The sequence below is a fragment of the Grammomys surdaster genome, unplaced genomic scaffold (assembly GCF_004785775.1).
Source record: "Grammomys surdaster isolate TR1022 unplaced genomic scaffold, NIH_TR_1.0 126048, whole genome shotgun sequence".
Classification (NCBI taxonomy): Eukaryota; Metazoa; Chordata; class Mammalia; order Rodentia; family Muridae; genus Grammomys; species Grammomys surdaster.
The window spans coordinates 3280226-3295159 of NW_021620860.1; the positions used below are offsets into that span (position 1 = coordinate 3280226).

General features: G+C 43.8%; 1 long non-coding RNA gene across 1 annotated transcript in view; it reads left to right on the top strand.

Moving 5' to 3' along the window:
* Nucleotides 1–8368, top strand: part of LOC114610424 — a 19180-nt gene extending 10812 nt beyond the window's left edge. Inside the window, exon 3 of the long non-coding RNA XR_003709686.1 lies at nt 6814–8368. This is a non-coding gene — a long non-coding RNA (uncharacterized LOC114610424). The remainder of the gene's footprint in view (nt 1–6813) is intronic.
* Nucleotides 8369–14934: the final 6566 nt, after the last annotated feature.

The window sequence follows — 14934 nt, forward strand, 5'->3', positions numbered from 1 at the left end:
CCTTCCTTCCCTCCCTCCCTCCTTCCTTCCCTCCCTCCCTTCCTCCCCTCCCTCCGTCCTTCCTTCCTTCCCTCTCTCCCTCCTTCCTTCCCTCTCTCCCTCCTTCCTTCCCTCCCTCCCTCCGTCCTTCCTTCCTTCCCTCTCTCCCTCCTTCCTTCCCTCCCTCCCTCCTTCCTTCCCTCCCTCCCTTCCTCCCTCCTTCCCTCCTTCCCTCCCTCCCTCCCTCTCTCCCTCTGTCCTTCCCTCCTTTCTTCCCTGTTTCCCTTCTTTCCTATATTCCCACCTTCTTCCCTCATTCTTCCAGTATTATTGAACCAATATTCAAGAACACTAAGACACAAACACGTATAGACAATCCAGTATTCTCAAAAAGTGTATAGTCTGGGGGCTAGAATGATGGCTCTGTAGTTAAGGGCACTGGATGTTCTTCCAGAGGCCTGGAATTCAGGTCCTAACTCATCTCCCAACATCCATCTCAGACGGCTCACAAGTGTCTGTAGCACCAGTTCCAGAGGATATGCCATCTTCTTCTGGCCTGTTCACACACATGCAGGCAAAACACCCATCCACATAAAACAAAATTAAGTATATATATATTTTTAGACTTATCTTTGTATGCATGGGTATTTTGCCTATATGTACATATGTATACCATATGTATGCCTGGTACATAAGAAGGTTGGAAGAGGGGAGCTGATTCCCTGGAACCTGAGTTACAGGTAGTTATGGGGCTCTGTGTGAGGGCCAGGAACTGAACCCAGATCCTCTACAAGAGTAGCCAGTGTTCATAACCATTGAGCCAACTCTCCAACACCAAGATAAACTTTTATTTTTAAATTTTCAAGACAGGGTTTCTCTCTGTAGCCTTGGCTGTCCTGGAACTTACTCTATAAACCAGGTTGGCCTCAAACCCAAGAGATCCACCTGCCTCTGCCTCTCAAGTGTTGGGATTAAAGTGTACACCACCACCATCCTGCCAATAAACGTATTTTTTAAAGTTCAACCTGGTAGTTGCTGCAAGTTCTCATTCCCATGTTGAGTCCAAGCATGCAGCCTATAGGGCTATGGTGACCATTGCATCATGGATTGCTTGGTTCTGGAAACCTGACTGGCAAGGCCGGTTAAGGAAACTTCCCATCCTTCTGAGCCTCACCTGGGGAAGGCTTTGCTTTGAGGAGTGGAGTCCTTGACACGACCACGTCCATGTCAACAATGCACATTCACTCCAAACGTCATTATGTCACATGACAAAAGACAGGAATATTTGCCTAATTAATAGCTTCAGTTTTAACTGAATCCTCAGAGATGCTTAGCACTAAATGGAGTTTCTTAAAGGAAGTGTTCAGTTCACAGTTCATGGAGACTGTGAGATGCAGAACAAGGCCCATCCAGCCTACAAGCCTTAACTCTGAGTAAGGTATTGTCTCCCAAAGACTGAGTGAGAAAGAGAATATGCCATCTATTTCAGTTCAGCAGACATTAACTGAATACTTGGCATGTGCCAGAAACCATGTCAGAAGGTAAGAATTCATAAATAAATAAGACATGAATTACCTGGAGGTCCAACGTGTCAGCGTATTCACACTCCTTACCCCATTAGTCCCTGTCAGTCTATCAGATTAGTCACTGTCCTGAGGAACTGATATAGGACACAGGACACTTTGATAAGACCTGAAAGGAAGAGACGTTGGGGACACTGAGTATTACACAGGAGAATTCAGGCCTAGGTGAATGTTAAAATTCATCAAAGAACTGGGTATCAAGGAAGGGTGGGAAACAGGATTGGTAAGGAAGCAGAGTTTGCTTTTCAGTGTGTGTGTGTGTGTGTGTGTGTGTGTGTATGCCTGTGTATGTGTGTGCATGTGTGTGTGTGTGTGTGTGTGTGTGCGCACAAGGTCAGAGGTTCAGACCAAGCATCTTCCTCTTCCTCAATTACTCTTTCTTATTTTTTGAGACTGGGTCTTCCATGGAACATAGAGCTCACAATTTGACAAAATTTATTGCCACCAATGCCCAGGGAATTTTCCTGGTTCTCCCCAAAGACAGACTCACAGACATACCACCGTACCTGGCTTTCTTGCAAAGATGTTGAATTTCAAATCAAGAACTCATTGCTAGCAAGGTAAGAGTGTCACTAGCTGGGCTGCCTCACACAGCCTCCCACCTGATTTTACCTGGGAGTTCTGCTCATTGTCCTCTGGAATCTTCCCCTCTTTGACTAACCATACACAATTCCTGGCTTAGCCCTGGGCTTCCTCTGCAGCTTTTCTTTGTTCTAATAAAAGTTTTAATGTGGTTTCCATTGCCTCTCAGGTACTACCAGGCAGGATCACTTTAACAATTTACTTTAAAGTCCACTGGGTCAAAAGCCCTCATCTGTCAAGTGCAATTATCTCAGTCCTTCCTCATGTCTTTCTGTGGTTTCCAGGGTTGTTGCTCAGATTTGAATCACTTCTTCAGCCTCTGTTGACCCATTTGGAGCCTGTTTGTTCTCAGACCATTTTTAGAGTCTCTTCTTGCCATACTGCCACTGAGGTGTGGCCCTGCTTACTTTACCTGATGGAGAAATTCCATTACAAAGGTGCTGGGTTAGGAGGGCCTAGGAAGAGCCACACACTGCCTTCCATTCACATTTTGCCAATGAGTCTGGCCCCTCTGCAGATTCCATTCTTATGCCTATGATTTCCACTGTCAGTGTCTCATTATCTCTCTAACAACCTACCTTCCTTAAGGGTTTCTTGTCAGGACTCTTGATTATAAGAGATAAAGCCCAAACCGAATAGCTTAGGTGAGAAAAAGGAAATTGTCACCAAGATGCCAAGGAAGAATCATGGATTGAGTATTTCCCAGTCCATAGCTCACACTCTCGCTGACCCAACCAAACCAGCTCGGCTGAAGTCGTAGCAATGGCATCATAAAGGAACAGTCAGCTCCCTCCCACCAAAGTCAATTAGGTCTGATGAGCGGAGAGAGAAAAAAAAAAAAAAAAGCTAGACCATACACCCTGTTAATTCTATTTTTTTCAAAAGGAGTGGATCTGATGAAAGAACATGCAGTCTGGGGCTTGAGAGATGGCTCATTGGTTAAGAGCACCAGCTCCTCAATCATGAGGGGCAGAGTTTGGATCCCAGCACCCACATAATGAGCCAGGTGTCCCACACACAACTGTGACTGCAGGGAATCCCACACACACAACTAAAACTCCAGGGTATCCCACACACCACTGCAACTTCATTACTGAGAGGTCCAATGCCCTCTTCTGGACTCCACACATGCAAGGCACATGCACTCATGCACACACATACGTGTGTACACACATAGATAACCAGGTGAATAAATAAGTGTTTTTAAAAAGAAAAGGGAAGTGCTATTTACCTACCATGTTCCTTTACTCCTCATATCTGCTGGGACACACCAGAATAACTACAGAAAACATTAGCCTTTTCTTGCTCGTAGGAGCTGGAGAGATGGCTCGGTGATTATGAGCCCTTGTTCTTGTGAGGACCCAGATTTGTTCCCAGCATCCACTTTGGGCAGCTTACAACCTCTAAGCGTAATTCCGGAGGATCTGAAACCATCTTCTGGCTTCCATGTACACCTAAAAACACACGGTGAACATACAATCATGCAGAGACATATACATTTTTTTTAATCTTTGAAATCTATTTTACACATGACTTTCTGGCCTTGAAAATGAGAGATGTGATTAGGTTAGAGGTGTAGTAGATCCTTGCTCCAGTCAGTAGCTCCGTGGTTCTCAACCTCCCTCACGCTGCAACACTTTAATACAGCTCCTCATGTTGTGGGGACCCCCAGCCATATAACTATCTTGTTGCTACTTAATAACTGTCGTTGTGCTACTGTTATGAATCATAATCTAAATATCTGATATGCAGGATATCTGATATGCTACTGTTGTGTTAATTATTTAAAATCAGCCTCTGGCTCATGCCGACTATCTAAGCTGCATCGGCTTGGCCTAGCACAGCCGCCATGTTTGGAGGCCACGTGTGCGCAGCAGCTAGAACCAGCCCACCAGAAACACCAGCCCTGCCACCTACGAGACGCCAGAGTGGGAGATGGCTCTGCCAATCTTCCACGCTGTCTCCGCAAGGCTGGGCATTTCCCAGACCATCCTGTCATCCATGTGGGGCCAGTAGAAAGATAAGACTCTAATGCTTAAAGATTAATCAAAGGCTTATATATTTGGCAATGATCAGTAACAAGATACCCATACAATCAGAAGTGTAACCCAATACCCAACCTAGATATACCAACTACCTTTGACTGCTACAGACACGTGAACATCCGCCTCCGTCTCCTCTCTCTCCCTCTCTCCTCTCCTAGCTCCTCCTCTTCCTTTTCCTCCTCTCCTCCTTACTCCTCCTCTTCTTCTTCCTCTCCTAACTCCTCCCACCTTAGCTCCTTCTACATGCTACCTCTAAAGGGGTCAAGAACCACCATCACTCACCATCATCACCACCATCACCACTATCACCATCATCACCACCTCCATCACCACCACCATCATCACCACCACCAAAATAGATTTTAAAAAAGTCTAAGCCTACAACCATCACTGTCCCCCATCACCATCACCATCATCACCATCACCATCACCACCATTGTCACCACCACCGCCACCACCATCACCACTACATTTGAGCTACTCACCTCCCTAGTCCCTCCCTTTCCATGGTCCCTGACTTTGTCTTTTCTTTTCTCTTTCTTCTTTCCTTTTAGACAGGCTCTCGATGTTTATCCCTGATTGGTCTGGAACTTGACATGGACTGGCCTCAGATGCACAGAGACCTCCTTGCCCCTACCTCCTCAGAGCTAGGGTTAAAGGCATGTACTACCACGCCCAGGTCTCTGTGTCCTTTTAAGTAACAAACCTGTTTTCTCAAACGAGTTGCACCCCACTCTCGTTTTTCACAGAATGTCCCCTCTATCTGCAAGGCTTTCCCCTGCCCTTAGTCAGCTGACCACCACTCTCTCTTCGAGTCACAGCTTAGAACATCATTTCCTCCGACAGCAAGCAGTAACTGCTGGACCTGAGCTTTACCCCTCCCACGTGCTCTTACTGTGGTTAGCTCCTGTCAGTCAAAGCTCATAGCCCGTCTGTCACTGCATGTCTGCCACCACTTGTCTTCCCCAACTCCAAGATCATTCCTATATCGGTTTTCATTCTTTAAAGATTTATTTATCTATATATGCGTGAGCACACTGTAGCTGTCTTCAGACACACCAGAAGAGGGCATCAGATCCCATTACAGATGGTTGTGAGCCACCATGTGGTTGCTGGGAATTGACCTCAGGACCTCTGGAAGACCAGTTAGTGCTCTTAACCTCTGAGCCATCTCTCCAGACCCCTATTAGTTACCATTTTATTCCCAATATACATAGGGTGTGTCAAATAAATGCTTATTGGACTGAGGAGATAGTTCAGTAGTTGAAACCCTTGCTTTGCAAACAGGAGCTCAGACACCCAGAGCCAGCATATCTGTAATTCCAGCCTGGGACAATAGAGACAGGCGATCCCCAGGGCAAGGTGACTAGAGAGACTAGCTGTATCTGAAGCTCTGGGTTTGATTGAGAGACCCTGCCTCATGGATGAGGTGGATGATCAATTGAGGATTGTGATGGTTTGTATATGCTGGGCCCAGGGAGAGGCACTATTAGAAGGTGTGGCCTTGTTGGAGTAGGTGTGTCACTGTGGGCATGGGCTTTAACACCCTCCTCCTAGCTGCCTGGAGGTCAGTCTTCCACTAGCAGCCTTCAGATGAAGATGTAGAGCTCTCAGCTCCTACTGTACCATGCCTGCCCGGATGCAACCCCAATTAAATATTGTCCTTATAAGACTTGCCTTGGTCATGGTGTCTGCTCACAGCAGTAAAACCCTGATTAAGACAAGGATGATGCTGGACATCAGTCTTAGGCTTCCACACACTTGTGGATGTACACACACAGAGAGTTAAAAAAAAAACCCAAATATATGTGTATGAGTGTTTTACCTGCATGTAGGTCTGTTCACACTCACATGCCTGGTGCTTGTAAATACCAGAAGATGACATCAGATCCCCTGACACTGGACATACAGACAGTTGTGAGCTGCCAAATGGATGCTAGGAACAGAACAGGGGCCTCTGGAAAAGCAACCAGTGCTCTTAACTGCTGAGCCATCTCTATAGCCATTGAAATAAGTGGTTTTTAAAATGTTTATTGAGACACAGCCTCGTCAATAAGGCAGGGTCAATCTGTTCAGATTTTTTTAGAATTACTTTTTTAAAATAATTTCAAACTTACAGAAAAGTTTCTATAATATATAAAGCTCTTGTATATCACTAACTTGGTTGGATCCATCAGTCATTAATTTTTGGCATATTTATTTTTTTCTATATATGCCTGGACTTTTCAAGAATAAATTACAGGCAGCTCCTTTTTTTCCTAAAAAAAAACTTTTTTACAAGTGTTTCTTTTACAAGTGTTTCTTAACAATGAGGGCATTCCGTTCAAATTTATTAAAGCAAAGAACTGTAATAAAAACACATGCATAATTCCAAGTGTGTTGTTTTTAGAGAAATAGAAAGTAATTGGGAGGGGGAAGGCAATTTGGGATTAAGTACAAACACAGTGTCATCCCTCTTGTCTCGCTTCTCAACCCCTGAAGTTGTAGGGCTTGAGGTTGAAGGCTTGCTTGCTGAGCATGCGCAAGGCTCTGAGCCCCATCCCAGGACGGTCACTTACACAGTCATCTCTGCACCCTTGTCCACAGACTTCTCTTGGAAGTCTCATCTAAGCTTTGTTTCACAGGGTCCCAGACAGGCGGCCCAGCTTGGAAGTGAAAGTTAGAGGGACAAACGAGGTACAGGAAGTGGGAAGATGGCTCTTGGGACCCACGATCAGGCCTAAGCGAACGGTTCAGAGCTCCGGAGAAGGCAGGGAGATGAGCTGTGGGGCGGAAAGATTTGCACACCTTGGGTCCCGGGACTGTCCTGCTCAGCTGAGTGGAATACCAAACGAGGGTGTCTCGAAGCTGAGCTTCACCTCAGCCAGGCAATCGACAGGAGAAGCAGCGAGCGAGACCGACAGACTGTCACTGGCAAAATGAACTGTCACCTCCCATTTTTCAGAGGCACGGCGGGATGAATTGCAGCCTTGAACCGTGCGGCCCGCTGCTGATTGAGTTCCGCTGTCTTAAAACCCCGTCGAACAAGGCGAGTTCATTTCAGACTGACGTCTCACCGCTTATCAATTTAGGAGCTAGTAAAATTAACCGCTTCGGAGCTGATTTTCGCCCTCCCCCTGGTTCAGATTCCACATCCGGAAAGGTCACGAAAATAAATCTCTCTGGGTCCCACTAACATAATACGCAGTCTAGAAATGAGGTCTCACAAGGCTGAAGCCAAACATAACCCAGGTCCCAAAGCTTTCAGGGGGCCCTTTGGAGGCACCAGCCCATGGCAATAGTGTGACATGCCAGGCGTTTGTTAACCCTTCGCCTGCATACACCAGCAGCTACTGCCCCCAGGAGCTAGCATCGGGAAGGGTTGGGTAGCTAAGGATGAAGCTGCCTCCCAAGTCCCCCATGCCTTTCTGCAGAGAAGTGTGTATTCCTTAGCTTCCTGTCCTCAGGTTCCTCCACACACATAGAAGTGGACACCCAACAAATGATTATAAAGCCAAATAAGATGTGATGTTTGCTAAAGCATCGGTGATTATTTTGAAAAGTTTAAACGTATGTGCAGAGACAAGGCTTTGGTTTGAGGAAAGGGAGAAGGATTGTGATCCAGGAAAATATTGCTTGTCACCAGCCACTCCCCCAACACATCCCGTACCGGAAATGGCTCCTGAGGGCAGAGATGAACACACACCAGAACTGCATCTCTGTCTCCAGACGCAAAAAGTGCCTTCTGCTTCGACTCTTCACCATGGCTTAACTGCTCTGGAAGGCCCACATCTGCGTCATGGATACAAACAGTTGTCTCAGCGTCCTTTGACACCTCTCTTCCCTAAGGCAAACGAAGGCAGTGTTTATTTCCAGCGATAGCATCAAACCATTTCAGTACGGTTTGTTTTCAGCCTTGCTTAAGCTCCTGGGTCCTCTCTACCTCCATCTGGAAGTGTCTGCCTTTTTATTAACAAGAGTATCTCATCTCAGAAGAGGGGACACAGGTTTTCCCTTGGAAGCAGTGTGAGAAAGAAGGACCTGTGGACATGCAACTGGCTTCAGACAGGAAACTGGTACTGTCTCCAGCAAACATCAGGGCAAAGGGTAAATGGTTTAGCTCAGCCACAGTCTAGCCCAGAGTAGCCATCTCTGCTGGAGTTTTGTTCTCAGCCTTTTTCTAAGAGGTTTGCTTCTGTGTTTTAACTAGGGACTTTTTTTTAAAAGTCTATATTTCTTTAAAAAAAAAAAAAAGCCAGGCTATGGTGGTGCACACCTTTGATCCTAGTACTTGGTAGGTAGAGGCAAGAGGATCTATGAGTTTAAGGCCAGCCTGGTCTACAGAGTGAGTTCCAGGACAGCCAGGGCTACACAGAGAAACCCTGTCTCAAACAACAAAAAACAAAAATAAAACAAACAAACATATATATATATATATATATATATATATATATATGTGTGTGTGTGTGTGTGTGTGTGTGTGTGTGTGTGTATGTATGTGTGTATACATATATGTGTATGTATAAAGATTGATATAGATAGAGATGATATAGATATGTGGATTATAGATCTATATCTTCATGAGTGTGTGTGCGAGGCTGTAAGAGTTTATGAGCACCACACACACGCATGTTCATGCCATGCAGGCCAGTACAGGGCCTTGGATCCTCTGGGGCTGGAGTTAAAGGATGTGAGTTGTGGAAATCAAACTCGGATCCTCTGCTGAGAAGAAGTGCCTTTACCAATGAACCATTTCTCCAACCCCTTTACCTGGGACTCTTAACCCTATACTGGAATGAGGAAACTCTCCCCACCTTCCCTAGTCATAGGACTTGAACAGACACACTAACTTACCTGAATCCCAACTTTCCCACTGAAAAACTCATATTATAGTCAAAAAGGTTTCTTTTGTTTGTTGGTTGGTTGGTTGGTTGGTTGGTTTTTCCAGGGAGTTAGAGAGATGACTCTGTGGTTAAGAGTGCTTGCAGCTCTAGTAGAGGACCAAAGTTCAGTTCCCAGCACCAACACAGTGGCTCACAACTGGCTGTAACTCCATTTCAGGAGATCCAACACCCTCTTCCAGCTTCCAGCAATAGCAACACACACATAATGCATGTGTGTGTGTGTGTGTGTGTGTGTGTGTGTGTGTGTGTGCAGGTAAAACATTCATGCACATATAGTAAAAATAAATCATTCTTTAAGTTAAAATAACCTCATTTATATAAAAACCTTAATACAATGCATAGTTATATACAGATGCAAGAGTTTATTTTAGTCCTGGCTACAGGGAAAAATTTTTTAAGAAGACCAGCTCAAAATTTGACCCAGAAATTGCACTTTGAGGAACTCATCTCATAAAAAAAATGGATGCAAAATGGAGAACGAATGGGGACTGTCACTGCAGTTTTTTTGAGAAGTTTGAGACATCTTTAATTCTGTCAATAAAGGACTGAGCAAACAGGCAGTGGCATATATATATTGTGTGATAGTGTAAAGCATTTTTAAGAAACAGGGAAAATGTACATTTTAGATTCTTCAAGCCCTGATGTGAGCTGCTAGCATCACCAGTATGAATGACACAAGGTTATCACATCATGAAGGACTCCAGTGTTCGTGAGATAATCAAGTTAAGAGTGACCATAGAAAAATATGTCCCACTAACCCTCAGGAAATTGCCCAGAGCTTTAAGTGAATAATGGTTGTATTCCATTTAATGTATGGTGGACACCTCTTCATGCCAGGACCTTTTAATTTTATAAGTTAAAGAGCTACAGCTAATAAAATAGAGGTCCTGGATTCTAATAACAATTCTCATATGATGATGGGGGAGAGAGGGAGAGATTTATGGGTATTTGAAGTGTGTTCTCAGAAATATAAATCCATAATATTCTAGCAGCGTAAGTGTAGCCTCCTGTTTGAAGTTATAACCGCCCTAAACCGGGAATCGGGATCCAGCAATACCGTCCCAGTACCACCATTAACTTAGTATATGACATCAACCTAATCACTTATCTGGGCCTCGGTTACCAGTTCCAGAAAATTAGAGTATTAAAGCACGTGTTCTCCAAGGTCCCTTCAAGCTGAGAATTTCGTAGGTCTGTGAAGTCAGTTTTCAAAGATCCAATAAAGGATGTTTATATATAATTAAAGTCCCTGATCATTTCTGGAAATAACTGGAAGATTTTAACAAGGCCTTAAACACTCATAGGAAGAGAAAGTTCACTAAAAAAAATTTTTTTTATTTAAAAAAAAAAAAGTTCCTGCCCTCAAGAAACCTATGATTTAAAAAAGAAAATAAGACAGCTAAATCAATAGAAATATGAAGTGCCAAGTTTTACAAAAAGAAATGTACAAAATGTACAAAATGAGATTGTCGGAGGGATCATCAGTACTCAGATTTGTTTCTGTTTCTAGGAGTGTCGGCATTCCTATAGGGGCTCAGAGCTACTTCAGGGATAGGAGAAAGGGACAGGGGGGTGAGTGGTCCATGTCTCCATCTCCATCTCTGGTTTAGTCAGAGTGTCTCTGTTCCCATCTGTATCAGGAACTCAGAAATTTAAGACTTAATAGTAATAAGGCCGGGACAGCAAAGCCTGGGTTAGGTGACTCCTCAGTCGTCCCCATCCACAGACTCTCATGAGTCCGAGAAGTGAGTTTTTCTACCCTGCATTCCATTTTGCACACACATAGGATATGAACATCACAAAAGCTGATACTCCTTTAAGATACGGTTATTTTGGGGCTGGAGAGATGGCTCAGTGGTTAAGAGCACTGACTGCACTTCCAGAGGTCCTGAGTTCAAATCCCAGCGACCACATGGTGGCTCACAACCATCTGTAATGAGATCTGATGCCCTCTTCTGGTGTCTGAAGACAGCTACACATATATAATAAATAAATAAATCTTTAAAAAAAAAGATACGGTTATTTTGTGATGAGATTCCTGGGACACCATGGAGAAGCTGCCAGTTTGGTCTTTGAAGTAAAAGACTGCACTATATAGGCTTGATGAATGTTTGTTGCTTGACTGACTGACTGAATGAATGAATGAATGCTGCCTCCAGTTTACCAGTGGGCTCTATCTTGGCACCTCAGCTAGTCCTCTTCTGTTTTCCACTTTTTTCCAGTCAGATCGTGTCAGTCCTAAGCTCCCTTTCTTCTCCAGATCTGCTCTTTCTCCAAACTGATCATCTCCAGGTAGCTAACCTTGTGTATGATAATGAGGCCAGCCAGGGTTAATAAAATGATGGGATTCTTTTAACAATAGCTTTTCTCTTGAACGAGAAACAGTTTCTTGGCCTAATGGAGCTATATTTTTAATAGTGAACATATTATGTGGGCATTGGAGGTATGTGGGAGTTGGAAAATGGTGGGCAGGAGAAATTTAAAGGCTTCTATCTGAGGATTTTCTAAAGCAACGTCACCCACTGGTATATATTAGAATCATAGAGATGAAATTGCAAAGCATTTAGGTACTAACACTGAGGGCCAAGAATGATGCCACCCCATGGTAGAACATTTGTTTATCACATACAGGGCCTTGGGCTCCATTCCTAACACAGAAGTAAAACAGCAGCCACAGCTGCAGTAGTCACAGCAGCAACAACAACAACAAGAACACCTACCCTGAGTGTGTGGTCTCTACCGTGGTCCAGTCAAAGAGATGAACTTTGGTCTGCCACGGGAATTTAGAGTCGCCTGGTGACAGACTCCCCTAAAGAGGAGTTGGTTATGTATTTGGTTAGCATGGATCTGTTGGAGTTGAAAGGGTACACAGGAGAGGTCATTTCATTCCCTGTTAGAAGCGATGGCCGCCTTCAATCTCAGCACTCAGGAGGCAGAGAGACGGATTTCTGAGTCCAAGGTCAGCCTGGTCTACAGAGTGAGTTCCAGGACAGCCAGGGCTACACAGAGAAACCTTGTCTCAAAAAAACAAAAAGCAGCAGCCGCAGCCCAGCAGCCCTGGCTGCTCCTATAGAGGACTTGTGTTCAGTTCCCAGCACCCATGTGGTGGCTCACAATCATCTGTAAGTCTATTTCCAGGGGTTCTGACCCCCTATGGTCTCTATGGGCACCATGCACACAGGTTATAGGTTATATATGAGTGCAGACACACACACACACAGTGAAACAAGCATACACGTAAAATATAAGAGTGAGAAGGGCACCAATTACTAATCAATCTTCTCAAATTCATTAGACATTATTTGTCAGCACCTTCTGTAATCTTGACAACTTGACAAAATTGGTATATTGTTTTAATTAACACATGATTTTTGGTAAGAATGAGTTTTTTATTTAAGAAATGCATCTACCTTTTATGTGTCTTCTTATATTTTAATTTTTTCCACTTGTGTTATATCTTCCCTATTTCCTTTTGGAGGGGATTTATGTTCTTTTCACATTTCTTCTAGAGCTGTAAGAACTCTTTACATGTTAAGAGTATTAACCAAAGGCTATTTTTGTCAATGTCAAATTTTGCCAGGAACCAATCCTAGTACAATTAATTTAGCTGATGGTTCCTTCGTACGGCAGACCCTCAATGCCTGTGTAGATGGGTTTTTCCATAGTATTAAGCTCTCTGACTGGATTCCAGCTTCCCAACCTCCACTCTCCCAGCAGCAGAGCCCAGTCTGTCTGTCAGGGACACGGGGTCACCAGAACACTCTGCTGATGACAAGCACAAACAAACACCTGTAGTCTGGGGATGTGGGAGGTGAAGACAGATGCTGTAGAATGGGTGGTCTCTCTTGTTCAGAGCTGTGATGGCAGCTGATCTGCCGTGAGGTTAGTTCACAAGATGAGAGCAGAGAAATTAGAGCCCAGACAAACAGACAGCCATTTGGAAAGACATTTATGGTCACAGTCCAAGTTAACACAACACATCTCAATGGCCCTGATCTTCATTTATGTTTCCTGCCTCGGTGAGAGGATGTGGTCTCAGGAGCTAGAACCACAGATATAAAGGAAACGGCTTTAGCAGACAAAAGAAGCAGTGTACAAAGGAGCAGATGCATCCTTAGCCCTTTTGAGTATTTGTGTTCTATGTCTTATCAGATGTACTTACTGCCTGTCAGATACACCTCTTGTAGAGACTGAAAATACTAGGCAAGCTTGAAATTAAAGGTGGTCACATGACTCCATTCAGGACACCGAGGAGTTACAAGAGGTACTGGGTGGTCGTTCTAGTCAAAGGGATGAATAAGCATGGGGTTCCTATTTCTTCTTCTATCTCTATAAACGAAATAGCATTAAGAAGTGATTTCAAGCTACAGGATGCAGGGAAGGGGGTATGGTGCAAGCCTTTAATCTCAGTACTCAGGAGACAGAGGCTGTGAGTTCAAGGTCATCCTGGTGTACAGATCAAGTTCTAGGACAGCCAAGACTGCACAAAGAAACCCTGTTTCGAAAATCAAAAAAGAAAAGAAGTAATTTTTAATCTGATATGGTGCTACATACCTGTGACTCAATCTTTTGGGAGCTGAAGCGTGAGCTTCAGGCTAGCCCAGGCTACAGAGGAAGACAGTTTATCAAATAATTAGGGAAAAAAAATTGAAACAAACAAAAACCCATTAAACATGGCAACTGCAAAGCAACAAAACTGACGGCTCAAAGCCAGCTCCAAATAAATAAGTAAGTAAATAAATAAATTATAAAAATAGAAAAAAAAACCAGGAAAGAAAGACATGAGCTTGGCCTTGAACTATTTTTGAACTGATGAGTCAAAATAGAACCTAGACTCCTTACTTTGTATGTAATGTTTATTGAGACTTGAAGGATTCTCTACGTACCTCTGAACTTTGATGTATTTTTTTAAATGAATAAGTGAATAATAAATAAATAAATACATAAAATAATAAATAAATAAATAAATAAATAAATAAGAAAACGACTATTTATACTAGAACCGGGGATTATGAGTATATATCGGTTAAGAGCAGATAGCATAACGACTGATTCTAGAATGTTCTATAAGGTCAAAGATAGAAATACCTGACACCTTTGTTCCTTCTCTACAAATGTTGCACTTCGCCAGGGCAAGCCCCTTTCCTAGGCCTCTGTCCAGGCCAGAGTTCCCATTCCCTAAGGGAGCTGTAACAAGCAGATTCATCTTAAATGCGGGTCTTGCCAAGGTGTTAATGACAGATAATGGCTTAATGCATTACTCTTCCAAGATAACATTTCCATTTTAATAGAGTCTTTAAATGCCTAACCCAAAGGAAACCCACTGAAAAATGCAAGAACAGCAAATACCTTTGCTCTCTCCCTATGCCTGGAAAGCACAAATGGTCCCTGAGGACTTTCCCACTAAGCCAGGGAGCAACCTAGGCAGCCCCTACCCACCAGCCTCCGATGGAGTTAAGTCATGAAAGTTACAAGGAGGAAGACAAACTTGTTTGCCGACCTTGTTGTGGAACAAGTGTTTGTGCAGGCGTGAGAAAACCTGAGTTCTGTTTGAGGGCTTTGACATTAGCTGGATAGACTATCTACAAGCTACTAAACATTTGCAAGCCTTGCTCTTCTTCAAATGAAAGGATTGGCATTAGAAATAATGTCTCCAAGTAATATTTTATGCTTGGCTAGAGACTCAAAGCCTGATTTGATGGCTAGATACCTCATCTGATAAAAAACTAGTGACCTGAGTTCCATGCCCAGAACCCGTGTAAAGGTAGAGGTCGAGAACTGAGCCCATGAAGCTGTGGCCCCCACACGGAGGCCAACACACACACACACACACACACACACACACACACACACACACACACA